The sequence below is a fragment of the Mya arenaria genome, chromosome 5 (assembly GCF_026914265.1).
Source record: "Mya arenaria isolate MELC-2E11 chromosome 5, ASM2691426v1".
Classification (NCBI taxonomy): domain Eukaryota; kingdom Metazoa; phylum Mollusca; class Bivalvia; order Myida; family Myidae; genus Mya; species Mya arenaria.
The window spans coordinates 51,224,365-51,240,489 of record NC_069126.1 but is presented as its reverse complement, the minus strand read 5'-3'; the positions used below and the strand labels follow the sequence as shown (position 1 = coordinate 51,240,489).

Sequence of the window (16,125 nt, the reverse complement as noted above, 5' to 3'; positions counted from 1 at the left end):
TCTGGTCCATAAACGAAATTCAATCCACCAGTGTTAAGCAATGTAGAGGCTCTTTGCTACTTGAAATATTTTTTGTCTTCGGCGAGTAGGCTCTGGCTGCCTTCAAATGGATGGAACTTGGAAAGGGTGTTTAGATATATTTGTGAAATGCTTTTATTATGTTGTTGTTGCTATTCATTGAATATATGATCAGACCATACTTTTTGCATTTTTGATGCATGAAAAATGCCTAATTTAGCAACGCCGACGGGTATCAATCCAGCGAATTCGTACGGTACTACAGAACAGAAATGTTGTCGGTGCGTTTATTGGTCAAGCTGGTAAAATCTTTCTCACTGTTTCTTTTCTAAAAAAATAACACCTCTGCATATTGTAACTCTTATATGGAAGTAAAACAGATAGTCTTTCTAACTGCCCTTAATTTCAATGGCTATTTCAGCGTGTGATAACGACTGCGTTGAAAAAACTGAATCACCCAGTGTGTTACATGGGACTAATACTGTAATGTAATGCGAACAACGCATCATCTTGTGGAACTAAAATGACTCCTTTGCACTTTCAGGATGTGACACAGATATCTGTTTGCATATACATCAAGGATAATGTCAGCAAGTCAGTAAAGTTTTCAGAAGTATTTTATTGGTCCGATTGTAATACTGTAATAGTTAAGTGTCAATTAACAGAAACTTCAGATGGATGGATATATTTATATAGCTGATCATTACAAGACAGGTATTAAATACGAATATATCAATACTAAGTAATCAGTATAATGTAGACAAATGGATACAAATACATGTCAAAAGAACCTCGGATACATAACATGCTCGGATATGTGAAATAAGTACATAATTATCAATAGCCGGAAAGTAGATAATTTTTAGCTCCAAAGAGCAGAATTCATACTTCTATTTATATGATAAAATATGTTGAAAGTCCACTTTACACAACAATCACTATTAAAGCTATTAAAGTCTAAACTTGATTGTCAGACTTTCCCCTGTTAGTTAAAATAACTTACAAGGCATATCTTATTTCAACATTGAACCTTGATCTTGCCAAGGTCAACAAGAGCGCCATGAAGAGAACACCAGCGCTCGTCTGTTTTTTTCTCCTTCGAAAATGAGGCATAACTCAATACAAACTAAAACCAGAGTTATGCCCCTTGATGTACACATGCATATTGCATCTTAACCAAGTTTTATTTAAATATGAAGTGATTTAGTTACTGTCCTAGGTAAAAGACTGCATGATGCCCACAGCCCTGACAGGTGCCAAGGCATATCACAATACCAAGATACTTTTTTCTGAAAAATTTTCTTTTACAAAAATTAATGCATATCAAATTTCAGTAATAAACAAATCTTCATTCATTAGCTCTAGATACAATTCAACCAAACAAATACTTAACGTTTTGATAGCAAACAGAAGAAAGTTAATACATTTTTGTTTGACAAGTTCATACATGATAATATTTCATTTGCATTTCATCAATTTATCCAACAACACGAAAAACATCACATCACTGAGAAGTGACAGAAGCATTCAATACAAAACAATACCACACACCATTATTTACCATGGAACATAAAAACAATTGAATACACTGCAGTGTAAATGACCACAAACATCATGGACAATTCTAGCAAAATCACCTCCAATTGAGGACAAGTTATTACCATATTCAATTTCAAATTTTTAATTGTTAAAAAATAAATAAAAATAGAACACTATCCAAAGAAAATGTCAATCACTGATGGTATTCAGATATAAAGCTTAAATCAAAATGCAATCTAGTCTATTCTATAATTTAAAGTATCTATTTGTTTAATTGTTTGCTTTTTGATGAGCCTATTGCATGGCCAGTTGCCTTGTTCTAATGTACCCTTTCACCATTGTCCTTGATCGCCTGGCAAGAATTGGATACTTCTTTATAAGTTCAAGACATTCTAACTTATTTTTGGTGGAGTATTAAGCTTAAAACACTTTTTAAGGCCATTTTCTACCACGTCTTCTTCAGCCTAGCTCCAAGGTGTTCTGACTGTGGCTGTTCGTTTTTCCTAAAACACAGAAATACAGGCTATTTTATAGACAAAAAATATCACTATATTTTCATCTATTTTGAGCACTAAAATATGAAAGTGTGTTCTTGATAGTCCTCTATAGGACAAATAACCATAACACATATACTCCTATATTAAACCATGTTTTATCAATTGAAGTTGTCTAGGAATTAGCAACAATGCCTCTGCAAAGTCAATATTTAAATATGGCCTGTATTCAAGGTGATGTGTTTTCACTGATAACCTTCATATTATTTGATTTCTGTATTTGTACAATAAAATGGGCACGGTAAGCAAACTCATTTTTCTGTAGCACTGACCTGAGCAACATGTCTTACAGTGCTATATAATATACATTGTTGTCCATGTTAAACATGTTTGACTTCAGGATTTTATTTGATATGAAGAAATTCAATTCAAGGCCTTTCTGTTAAATACAATTAGATATTTTCACTGTAACTTTTTCACTGATCAGTAACATGACACACATTCTGGCTAATTTAAACACTGAATAGTTTTTTTTTTTTAAGATTACAAGTATGGTTGTTACACAAAATTAATTGTACACTAAGATAGACAATAAAAAAGCCTGATCACAAAAGTGCACTTACTCATTTACAGAAACAACACTTTTTAAATCAAATTTGCTTTAAGAATAGAAATTTCTAATTGTTATAAATTTCAATATGATTCTTACATGGTTTGTGCCAATCCCAGCATTTACGACTGCTTCGAGTTGACCTATGGAGACAAAAACATATTATATACGCAAATATGTCTGCTATGTTTCTTAACGCTAACAATTAATGCTATTTATAATAATGAAACAGGTGTCTCTCGACAAGTATTATTTGAATGAAATTGATGTTCATTAACAAAACCTCTTTTTGAGGACTTTTCTAAAAATATCACCTCCAATGGAGGCCAGTTACTTTTATTAGACACCATGCCTGTATTGAGATCTCAGGTATTTAAAATTTCCTTGATGCCTATTATTTAAAATGCAGTACTGGTTATGAAATATTGAAGGTGTAGTGTTTTTAATTAAGTATTTACCATGGAAGAAAAACTACTGAATACAGTGCAGTGTGAATGACCTCCAACTGAGAACAATTCTAGCACAAACACCTCCAATTGAGGACAATTCTAGCACAAACACCTCCAACTGAGGACAATTCTAGCACAAACACCTCCAATTGAGGACAAGTTAATACTTTTGGACAACACATAAAGCTATTTCATAAATATCTCTAGCATTTAATTCCTTTTATGCTAGGAACTTCAAAGTAAGTTCCGTTTCATAAGACTGGAGTCACCTCTACTTAAAGTGTTTTATAGCAAACCCACTGATGACCAATATTTAACACTTTGCAACTATTAGACCTTTAAGAAAAAAACTAAATTTCAAGGGTTATAATGGAACAAAATTAAATTGCAATTTTACTTAAATATCAGGCAACCATCTCATATAAGTAGAAAGGTAAGTGAAAAAGCGTACCTCTATTAGTCCCTGGTTGATCATCCGGGGCATCTACATCATCAATATCCACATTATCAGCATTATATCATCAGTATGAACAGTATCCACATCATCAGTATCAACAGTATCCACATCATGGCACTGTCCAGCTGCAATACAAAAAATCACATCACTGAAAAGTGACAGAAGCATCAAAAACAGAGCAAGATTATACATTATGGTATTTACCATAGAAGAAAAACTACTGAATACAGTGCAGTGTAAATGACCTCCAACTGAGGACAATTCTAGCACAAACACCTCCAATTGAGGACAAGTTAATACCTTTGGACAACACATAAAACTATTTCGTATAAGTCTCTAGTATCTAATTCCTTTAACTCTAGGCACTTCAAACAGTTCTGTCTCATAAGATAGGAGGGACCTCTACTGAAAGTATTTGATAGAAACCCCACTGAAGTCCAATATCAAAACACTGCAACTTCTAGTTAAGAAAAAAACTATATTCCTCTAGGCTTATACTAGAACAAAAAATAATTGCAATTTTACTCCAATAACAGGCACCCATTTATCTTATATTATAAGAAAGATTAAAGTACCTATTTCAGTCCGGAGGCATCCACATTATCATCATCCACATCATCAGCATGAAAAACTACTGAATACAGTGCAGTGTGAATGACCTCCAACTGAGGACAATTCTAGCACAAACACCTCCAATTGAGGACAAGTTATTACCCTTGAACAACACATATAAAATTATTTCTTAAATATCTCTGGTATAAAATTTCATTTAAGCTAGGCACTTCAACCAGTTTTGTCTCATAAAACTTGAGGCACGTTTACTGGAAGTTCTTTATAGCACACCCACTGACAACCAATATTATAACACTTTGCAACTCCTAGTTAAGAAAAACACACCATATTTCAAGCGTATCATAGACAACAAAAATCTTCAATCACTTATGCTTTCTCAAACCAGGGGATAATTCAATACAATTAAACAGAGCAACCTTGGAGTTTACCAATTGCACTGACGGCAAATAAAAACTTTCTAGTAATTTTAATTGTAAACAAAACATGTACGTTATACCAAATAATTACTCTTTATTTAAAATCAAGGCTGGGGCATGATGGTGAACAAGCATGCAACGTTTCAAAGCCAGATGTAAATGGACTTTGAAAATATTTGAGGTGGTACGTAAACTTTAACGTAAATTCTAAGATGAAAAAGGGGCATAATTTTCTCAAAGTGCTTGATAAAGTTACCTCTTCCTGTGTACAGGTTGGGGGAATGATGGTGAACAAGCATGCAAAGTTTCAAAGCCAGATATCAATGGACTTTGAAAATATTTGAGGTGGTACGTAAACTTTAACGTAAATTAAACAAGAGCTGTCACAGTATGTGACGAATGCCCCCGAATGTGACATTGACCTACGAACAAGGTCAGTACATGAAAAGTTGATCTTGCCTTTACGTGTCAAATACATATGGCAAGTTATTTTAAATTGCCTCTGAACATAACAAAATACCACCCATACTTGACAACTTACACTGTTATGTCCTTATATTCAGAATTCCCTTGTGAATAAACACTAAATAGTTTTCGAAAGGAACCAAGCTCTTATGGATATGTATATACTGTACAAGTTTCATTGAGATACAATCAAAACTGAAGGCTGTATCGTGTTAACGAGCAATTGTTTACTGACACACTGATTTTTTATACTATCAAGGCCCATAATCAAGGCATACATGGGCAGATCTGGCTGGTTTTCGAAAGGAACCGAGCTCTTATGGATATGTAGATACTGTACAAGTTTCATCAAGATACAATCAAAACTAAAGGCTGTATCGTGTTAACGAGCAATTGTTTACTGACATTATTTACCACTGATCCTGTAAGTTTACAGCATCAGCTAAATTCTCTGTATATGTATTCATGTAACTGGGGTTTAAAGATCAACATTAAAAAAATCACTAAAATATGTGTGTTTGAAAGTAGGAAAAGCCAGTGTAATTTTAGATGGACGAAATTGTTGAAGTGGTGGATAACTTTTGTTACTTATGTATTAACTTTTCTTATACTGGGAATACGGATAATGCTGTAAAAATGCTGAATGAACAGGCTTTAAAAGCATACAACCATCTACTATCTGTTTTTAGTAGATTAATACTAGATATTAAAACTAAACTATAGTTTTTTGATGCTCTAGTTGTACCAATAATTTTATATGGATCGGAGATATGGGGAGCATATGATCATAGCGAGCTAGATATACTCCATTTAAAGTTCTGCAAACATATTCTTGGTGTTAAACAACTGACATCCAATGTCGCAGTTTTAAGCGAGCTAGGACGGTTTCTATTGTCAGTTATATGTAAAAAAAGGGCATTAAAATATTGGATAAAAATTAATATGAATCCAAATTCATTAATGCACCATGTGTTAACAAAACAATCTAATATTTATCATAATAATAGCATAAGTCCTGCTAGAAAAATATGGCACTCAGCTATGTCTGATTTGTTAAACAGAATGGGTTATGGTAACTTGTTAGTTGATTTTAATACAGATTACAATTATTTTCCTTTGTTAACCCAAAGAGTACGGGATCAATATGTTCAAACGTGGTATAACTTAATAACTTAACATCCCTACCAAAAATGGAATACTATTGTAGATTTAAAAAATATTTTTTTTTATTTGAAGACTATTTAATGTGTGTCAAAAATGATAAACACCGAAAATAATTATCAAGATTTAGACTGTCATCTCATTCACTGGAAATAGAGACTCACTCAGACTGGTTGATATACAAATATTAACAGAGAAAACAGAAAATGTAAACTCTGTTCACATGATACTGTTGAGTCTGAATACCATTTTCTACTTTGTTGTACAGCCTATTCAGACCTTAGAAAAAAGTATCATATTCAATATAATTGGCCAAATATGGCTAAATTTAAATATTTGATGTCAGTAAAGAGGGATTTATTTTTACAAAACATAGCTAAGTTTATATATAGTGCTATGAAATTAAGACAAGAAAAGCTAGAAGTTTAGCTGCTTCTATTGGTTATATTTTCTTATATATTATTAGGATATTGCTTTTGTAAATATATATATATGTAATGTTATCATATAATTGCTTTATAAATCAATATACTTTTGTGTCTTGGCCATAAGTAGATAGTTTGTAAATGGCCAAAGGCAAACATGCCGATTCGCCAATAAACTTAAATATTGAACCTAAAAACTAAATAGAACTTGATTATTTTAAACATTTATAATGTTGGTCCCTCAATCAACTTTTGCAACGCTGCACACCCTTAAAGGAAACTTCTCACAGACTATTGCAAAAGATAATTAATTTATTAACCAAAGTAAACATAAACTATATTTGACCCTCACTCACAGTGAGACTCATGCTTAGTCTTTTGAAACCTGAGATCTATGTTACTTATCCATTTGCATAGTCTGTGAGTCTATTTTTGGTTATTAATATTGATATATGTGTGTACTAACCATGGACTGTATGCTGGCCATGTAATGCTTGCAAAGGGCCTGGCTCCCCTTCCTTCATTGTGCCTTCTAGTGTAGGTCTGAAAAAATAAGCTATCTTTAGTAATATTTGCAATAAATTATATAATTTATTATATTATATACAATACTTGTTAAAAAGTAAGATCAATTTCTTTTTATTTGAAGATCAAGCATAAATTATGAAAAATGTAATTATTTTAATTGCTTAAATCATGTTCATTATTAAGAGCATTACCTTGTGTTCCACAGGTGAAGCTTAAATAATATTTCCAAATATAAGTTCACTTAAGCTCAGCTAATTATAAGCAATAAAAACATAAAAAACAATCAGAAAACAGTTATTCTCAACATGCCATCTCCATAAAAGCTGAAGAAATAGCCATGTCTGTGGACATCTTTTGTCAATGTTACCATGGAAATTGAGATCAAAGTCCAAGATAACAGCATGATGCTTATGAAAGTTTTATCTCCATTTTGAACTAAGGCACTTGATCTATTTGAAAGAGGTCATTTATATCAATTGAAATATTTGAAGTTTTTTCTAAACATAGGCGGGGGATAACAAAATGTACGCCGTTAAATATGATATTGTTTTGGACTTCTGCTACATTAACAATAAATCTGACTGCAAAACAACCATGTATCTTAAAGATAAGTGTTTAACATCACATCAGTTCACATACAACTTCTGAGCATAAGCGACAGTAAATTTTGGACATATAGATCTATATTATTTTTGATTTTGATTGGTTTAATTCCTAATGACCACACTTGACTTAAACATTAACATTAGAAAGTTAAGGTTAGTCACTGTACCCTAAACAGAATAATTATGCATTCACAGTCACCTTAACATAAAAAAACATAATTGGGTCAGGATTCTTTGTCGGTAGGGTTTGGTGTTCTTGAAAACCTATTCAAATCATATTGTAGTTTATTTTTCAGAGGGCTACAAGTTTGCTAACAGAAGTCGTACCAACACAAACTCGCACCAATACGAGTCGTGCAGAGTCGTGCAATATACGGACAGGTCGCCCCACATATGTATTATATAGGCGGTATGGGAAGATTCATATAAGTAGCTTGTCATATTGACTTTATATTAATTTACCATCATAAATTCTTAATCAATAAAATACCTTTAAAAAAGATATCCAATAAATATTGTGAAATTTGACAGAAATAATATGTACTACCGTATATAATCCATATGCGGGGCGACTTCTCTATATATATGGTGAGACTTCATAGTAGTACTAGTTTGTGTTGGTACGACGGCTCTTGTAATCACGTGTTTGATGAAGTTCATGCATGGTTATTAGCTACAAGCATGATTGTATGCTAGTCTAAAAAAACAGACGTGTTATACAGGATTCTTCCAATACCTAACGTCTAAACGGGTTTGTGCAAAAACAGGGGGGTTTTGAAACGTATTGAAATTTTATTTCGAGAAGAATTTTATGTTTGAAATAGGTAATAAAGGTTTATATTCATATTTTACCATGTAAGTGCAAATATATTTTGCACAAAAAAAGCAACTCGTCGTGTTGACACATAATAATTCTTTAAATTAGCATAAAAAAATGAAATAAATTTCTATTTAAAGAAAAGTATATAGTTTCTTATATAAACAGCTAATGGGCACATCATAAATGTTGAAACCATCACTGTATCGTCATTTTAATGAAATTTTCCGTTTCCGGGTCAGACATCGCGAAAACATATGACACTCTCAAAAATCAATCGAAGTAAACAAGGTTTGGTCATGACCGTATCATACTGATAAGATAACACCTTTAAACATATATTTTACGATAAAATATTGTTATAAAGTAAATTAACAATTGAAAAAAGATGTTTCACTCACTTGATGATGCGCGTTACACCGCCAATCGAGACCACTGGAGTGTGACCAAAAAAGAGGCAAAAAATGGAAATTTACGGACGGTCACGCACTTCCCATTCACTTGACCCTTCTGACCTCCATTTTTATTTTATTTTTCGTTTCAAGTCATAAAAAGAACTTTGAGACTACCTTAAAAAAATGCCAAATGAGACTGTCCTCAGTTGGCGGTAATGGTCTCGATCGTTGCTGTTATTTCTAAGGATTGTCCTCAGTTGGTGGTGTGTGCAAACCCACACACACACACGCACGCACACACGCACGCACACACGCACACACACATGCACACGCACACACGCACACATACACATTGCATACACACCCTATCGTATGATTTTTATACGATCAATGTCCCCTGCATTAGCTTAAATATTCTATTAATGTTTTTATATCTTTTAAGTCTAAGATTTCTTTGTATGGCTAATTGTGTCTTTTATTATTAAGATATATGGTATGTTTAAGTACTTCTCATTTTTTTTTATGTGGGTTTCAAATTTTTCGTTGTTCAACGCAATTTGTTCTTCTTTTTTAATCCAAAATTTCAAATACGTCAAGTATGCATCAAAGGATAGTGTTCTATTATTATACTTGGTTGAATGTATATAGAATTTCATTAGAATAATAAGGAAGTTGCATATGTTGTTGTATTTGTTTTTGTCACTGTTCCCAATAAAGCGTCACGTTTACCTATATTTATACTAACTGTTGTTGAAACTATGAAAATGTTTAATTTATTCCTTAATTGTTAACACTCGTAACAATCCCAGTATAAATGGCCAATTGATTCAATACCTGAATTACAGAATGTAGATAAGCTACAATCGACAAGTTTCAATTTAAAAAGCAGTTTGTTGGTTGGTATTGTTCTTAAAATAAATTTGTAGTAAAAGCTACGTAACGTAGTAGTCCACCTAAATGGTCGTCAACCAGTCTTTTGACGATTTTTAAACTATGGCAGACTGGTGACGTCCACCATCCCAGCAAAAAGTAGCAAACGGGCCTTGCGCAGAGGATCCTCGCGGCCACAATTTCTAAATTATCTTTGTTATAAATTCAAATTTCTACGAAAATATCATTGCCTACTATCAAACACACATTTATTTATGTCATTATGCCGAAAAAACATGTTCAGATACCATAATGCACTTACATGCATCGATTGTATCCATTAATCTGTAAATCTAGAACAAATCTGACAGGTTGTGTACATGTATGAAACGGGGTAGAGGATTTCGAATATTTTGATCGTTAATAGGCTCGGTTAAATAACACTATTAAAAATGCAACCATTTCAATGCGCTGAACGTTAACGTGTTTGATGGGTCAAGTTGGGAGAAAATAGCTGATATGCCTATGCATTACATTTTTGATGAAATATGTATTTGAATGTATCAATAAAGCTTATAAAGGGAGAAGTAGTCACATTTCAGAGAGTGAGCACAGTTCACGTTCCATCTTTAAACCGCGCATTTAGAGCCCAAACATTGCTTTAGAACTACATACTACGTTAGTCCACCTAAATGGCCGATCGCTCATTATTGTAGCTACATACTACGTATCAAGTCAATACATATTAAGAAATTATTTAAAAATAACTTTTCTTTAGTTTTAAGGTATTTTTTGTAACGATATATGGATAAATCTGGCGGTGTTTTGCCGGGAGTCTAGACAGTGATTTTGTGTGTCTATTTGTTTACTACTACAAGGTAGTGATATATTTCCTAATGTAATTGACACATACACGGATTGTTTATAAATTTATGTATGCGTAATATAGGTAAAAGATAAAACGTAAAACTGTGCACATAAAACAACAACAACAACAACAACACAGTCATTCCTTGAATGCTACATAGAGACAGTACAAAACATATACAGATATAATAACTTGACAACAAGAGAGGTTTGCGCATTTCCGTCATTGTATTGTTATATATATCAAATAAAGAGATCCCAAATGATGATCAATGATATACTTTTAATATATTTAATGATACACGGGATTCATTTATGATGTAATTTTTAGACTGTGATTACAGAATTATGATTGAAATGCCATGGTTTAACATGTGTGACACCAGAAATAATTGTCAAACCGAACTCTTTTAGATACACATTTTGGCAATTACGTCAAGTTTGCCCGAGCAAGAGCATCTGCTAAAACAAACAGAACAGCAACGACACAGGTCGCATTCACAAATGATGCAATTGTTGTCTTTGCAATTTATCCTTTGTGGAATATCCCCCTTCTTCATGTCGCATGTCATGAGTGCCTGCAATGACGAGGCGGACCTAGTGAATGAATTCTTGAACAGAGAATTCAAGGGTAAGTTTGTAAATTAAAATATATTTAAGAGCTTATTAAGAGAATCAGTCGCACTTCTATAAAATAAAACGATGATAAATCTCTAAAATCCACCCGAAAATACTTAAAATGCATACTGTCTATATTCAGAGAGCATTCGTGGACTAGGGTCAAAGGCGACCAGCGACACACTTTCACGCCACGGCAAGCTTGCCGGGGGTGTTGCCAAGGAGCTGCAAAAAATGTACGCGTCGCTGTCTGTGGACGACCCAAAGATACATATAAAGACTAGACGAGAGACAAAACGAGAGGATGACATGGGTGTATTGGTTAAACTCATTCGGAAAGAACAACTTACCAGACAATTAGACATCAGATGCCACAAGGCCTTTCCCAAGCTTGACACCAAAACCATTTCAAAAGTAAAATTTGAACCGAAGATGGCATCTTGGTCAAAAAGACTAGACCTATCAAGAGACGTTAGGATGCGGCAAGCAACGGCATGAACATGAGCAGCTACATTAAAGTTATCTTCAACTTATGGTTATACGTTAATCAAATAGTTTATCAATTCTAGTCGACGTAAATTTGTATGTTCATGTTTTGTTTTAAATATAATTGCCTATTTGATCCCATATTCAAAACTTTAACATTTAATTTGTTCAGTTTCAACAAGCCTTTATCGAAGCTTTATTATTGTTAAACAGTAATCAAAATTAAACAGTGACACTAGCTGATTGCCACCTTGCACTATTTGTTTGTCGCAGGTTGATTGTTTGTTTTAAGTGTATTTGTTTGTATGAAGTCTTGCGTATATTTGAACTATGCATTTATGTGATAACCATTATTTTTTGTATGTACGTTTTTCTTTGAGAGTTATCTTATAACTATTAAAACATCTTTCAAGTTATTGTTATAGTTGAAGTATATATAAGGACACGTTAAAAAGAAAGAGTTCATGTAGCATGAGAAATTTTCATGTACATGGTTATATTGATGATGCTACTGCAGAATGATGATGATGATGATGATGATGATGATGATGATGATGATGATGATGATGATGATGATGATGATGATGATGATGATGATGATGATGATGATGATGATGATGATGACGATGATGATGATGATGTTCGTGATGATGATGATGATAATGATGATGATACAGGTACATTTCGAACAATTATATCATTGTTATTCAACATCGATGCATAATATTACTATATATTATTTCGCCCAGTGTTAAATGGTACAGAGTTGTAGCGTTACAGGGATACACATGAAATGTCAAAATAATAAAAAAGTATCCCTGATCGCTCATTATTGTAGCTACGTAACGTAGTATCTATTGTAGATGTGTATATATTACAGTATATTTTTTCCTCTCAACATTTTCTTCCAGGGCTTCAGTCCATTTTAATTCTGAAGCTGGCGATTTTATTGTTGCTTTGTTCAATATGAAGTACAGGATATTATTTCTGTAACTTTTGGCTCTACCATCGTTAGAATAACGACAAATGTAGATAAAGTTTCGTTCGATATTTTATTTTGTCATTTACACATCAAAACATGTCCAACCCGTGTAACCACTGAAATGGCAGTAACAGTGAAACGTTCTGCAATTACATAAATAACATTATCTTACAATACTGGAGACATTACTAAATAACTTATCATTATAAGAATGATAAAGAATGACATGAAGGTTGAAATAGTTATGGAATGAAATATACATTTTAACAATAAGTTCAGGGTGAGTGACTGTTCTTTTTACAATAGCCTATATTCTATACAATAGCATATATTATACATCAAACAACATTGTTTTCATACTTACAAAGTATCTGGTACTTTAGACACGTTACCCCAATCAAACTCTGGCTTTCGCTCTCAAACCGGGACTGGAGGACCTGGTGAAATATGAGCTGTAACAAACCATGCAGTTGTTAAAGTGACTTGTAGAGATGAAATCGTGAGGTTTATTATAAATTAATGTTAAATGACGTTCAAACAGCCCGCAAAAATATCAAAGACAAAACCCGGTCCGACATCACAAACAAAGACGAAAATACAGAAATAGACAAAGCCTACGCTCTACTTACACTTGTCTAATAGAATATGGATATCTAATGAAGCTGTTATGACACTAAATTAATATGCCATTCTATTATATGTGTCGATATCTCCCGATTCAATCTACTACAAAACTGCCAGTATCTCTAGATTCCTCTCGTGGAGAAAACTTACTTAACCCAAAGAAAATATACATAAAGGTTACACTACACTATTGATTTTATCACCCTGTCACATTTCTTTGCCTAGATTCTACCATTTTTTTCTCGAAGCGACGTGCCGTTTATGTGATTAATTCCGTCTTTAATCGGCTGTGGTTTCGTTTCTGCAGAAGTAGATCTAATAAGGGTCTGATATCTTATAAAGTCAGTGTTTACAATGCCGTATAGATATTCAATTTGATTAAAAACATAAAAGCATTAGTGCTATAATCGAAAATGTGTTCAAAATGTTGTATACCTTTTCCATACCAATGTTTGTAGAAAACTGTGTTTCCTAGATTTTGAACGTTTTTGTTATTCCATATAACTGTTTAGGCTATTTTTATGCCATTTCGATCATTTACAGTTTTTTATTTTGCTCCATGCTTAAAGCACATTATTCATAAATGCACATTGTCATGACACTTTATCAATGAAATATTTATCCATTTCACATTCAAATATTAGTTGATTGCCATGTGCTTTCAATTTATTTTTAAAGAAGATTTTCCATTGGCTTTTATTATTATCATCCAAGTATCGATTAACCCATAAAGCTTTTATTGAGTCAAGAAAATGTTCAATATTTATTAGTTTTAATCTTCCATATTTGTTATTTTGATACAGTATTTGTATTTTTATTTTGTCTGGCTTTCCATCCCATATAAATTTGAAGACAGCCCTTTTAACATTTTCAATATCCAATAACGGGTTTGCTTGGATTCGCCTGCACAGTAAATGTATATATGATCTTAGGTAGCGCATACGTTTTTACAACAGTTACTTTACAAATCACATTAGTTTTCTATGCCCCCATTGTTTTGATGTCCTATGTAGTTCGTTTAGCTTTTTGTTGATATTTGTGTCGATTGTTTTTTGCTTGTTATTGTAGAATGTGATGCCTAACGCTGTCGCACATTCTGAAGTCCATATAATGGATTTAGATTGATAGAATTTTATTGTAGTATTCTTTAACGTTTCAACTCTTAGGATTATACATTTATTAATGTTGAGGTTTAGGCCAGAGCATTGGGAAAAGGACTCTAATGATTTGATCAAAGATTCGAAAGATTTCTCAGAACCATCAATAAAGTGAGTTGCATCATCAGCAAAAAGCGATTGTTTGATTTCCATATTACCAATTTTAACTCCCTTAATATTGGTATTTTGTTTTATATTGCTAGACAGTATTTGTAGGCAGATAATAAATAAAATCGATGAGCGTGGACATCCATGTCTTACCCTTTTTCAATCTGGAATGTTTCAGACAAATGACCATTGTTCGTTATTATGCTTTGTTTATCGTTGTAGAAGAGTTTCGTGCATTGATTATATTCGAGCCAAAATTTAGAGTTTTACAGACTGTCAAATATAAGAGTGGTCAACGCTGTCAAAGGCTTTATGAAAATCGGCAAAAAACAGGAGTCCGGGCATATAATTCTCTTCAAGATATTGCATGACCTCAACTATGAGACGAACATTCTCACCAATATATCTGCCTTTGGTAAAGCCTGTTTGTTCGTTATCAATTAGTTCAGGTCAAACTCTTTTTATTCTGTTCCAAATTGCAAGAATCTTAGCGATAGATAGTTTAATTCTAGGCGATGTATACTTGGCTTCTACGTATGTTACCATTCCTGATACATTTTTAATTAAGTTGTTTCTGTCATTCATTATGTAACACAAATTTGGCATACATCTGACTGTCAATTGTGGCCATGCCATACAATATTGCACGTTATAGAATTAGGGTTGATCTAACCAAGATAACATTATGTCTTTGCACTATGCTCCGAAATCTTAATATGACTAACAATCGTATCGGAGCACTCGCCAAATGGACCGTACGCGAATGGGAGTATAACTTAACTTAAACACCAAAAACATCTAAATATCCTTCAAATATCTCAACAAAATCACCACCTTACACGCTCGACCCTGCTACCTAATAATCCGAAGAAGGGCCCGGTTAACTTGTTTTGTATCAGCAAGGTTACGAATGCATGAATTCACTGTCATTGTTTAATGTGCATAGTGACTTAATGATATATCAATTGTTTATTTTGAATACAGGTTTAATAAGCCACATGGCCCGTGAAAAAAATACACGAATAAACAATTACAAAATTTACAAATGACATAGCAAGTGGAGCATATAAGGATTGTTTAAATTTATCGAAATAAAATTCAGGTAACGAAGAACAAGAATAGAGACAGCGTAATATTTAAAGGTGCAAGTCAACATAATAGGCGGAGAAGGTGTTCACGTATAACCTTTTGCACATTATAGATAACACATTTCAAAAACAAAAACTATCAACATTCAATGCATACAAATTAAAGAATGAATTTACCAACACATAATTTGTAAGGCTAACGAAACATATTATAACAAAAAACTGATACATAAAAGGGGTTTTTCTTTCATGCTTTTCGATTTTTTATCAGTGAAATAACAACAGTGATAATATCAATTTGATATTTTCACTGCAAATTAAGGATTAAAAATTTCAAATTTCAGAACTACTTTTAAAATCCTTTGTCGTTACT

The 16,125-nt window shown here is 32.8% G+C and overlaps 1 long non-coding RNA gene across 1 annotated transcript; it reads right to left on the bottom strand.

Moving 5' to 3' along the window:
• Positions 1 to 617: 617 nt before the first annotated feature.
• Positions 618 to 10,222, bottom strand: LOC128234506 (uncharacterized). Its single transcript, XR_008260954.1, has 5 exons — positions 10,145 to 10,222; positions 7,074 to 7,150; positions 3,562 to 3,692; positions 2,761 to 2,804; positions 618 to 2,060 (listed from the first exon to the last, which is right to left on the bottom strand). It is a non-coding gene; the product is annotated as an uncharacterized LOC128234506 (long non-coding RNA).
• Between the last annotated feature and the right edge of the window lie 5,903 nt (positions 10,223 to 16,125).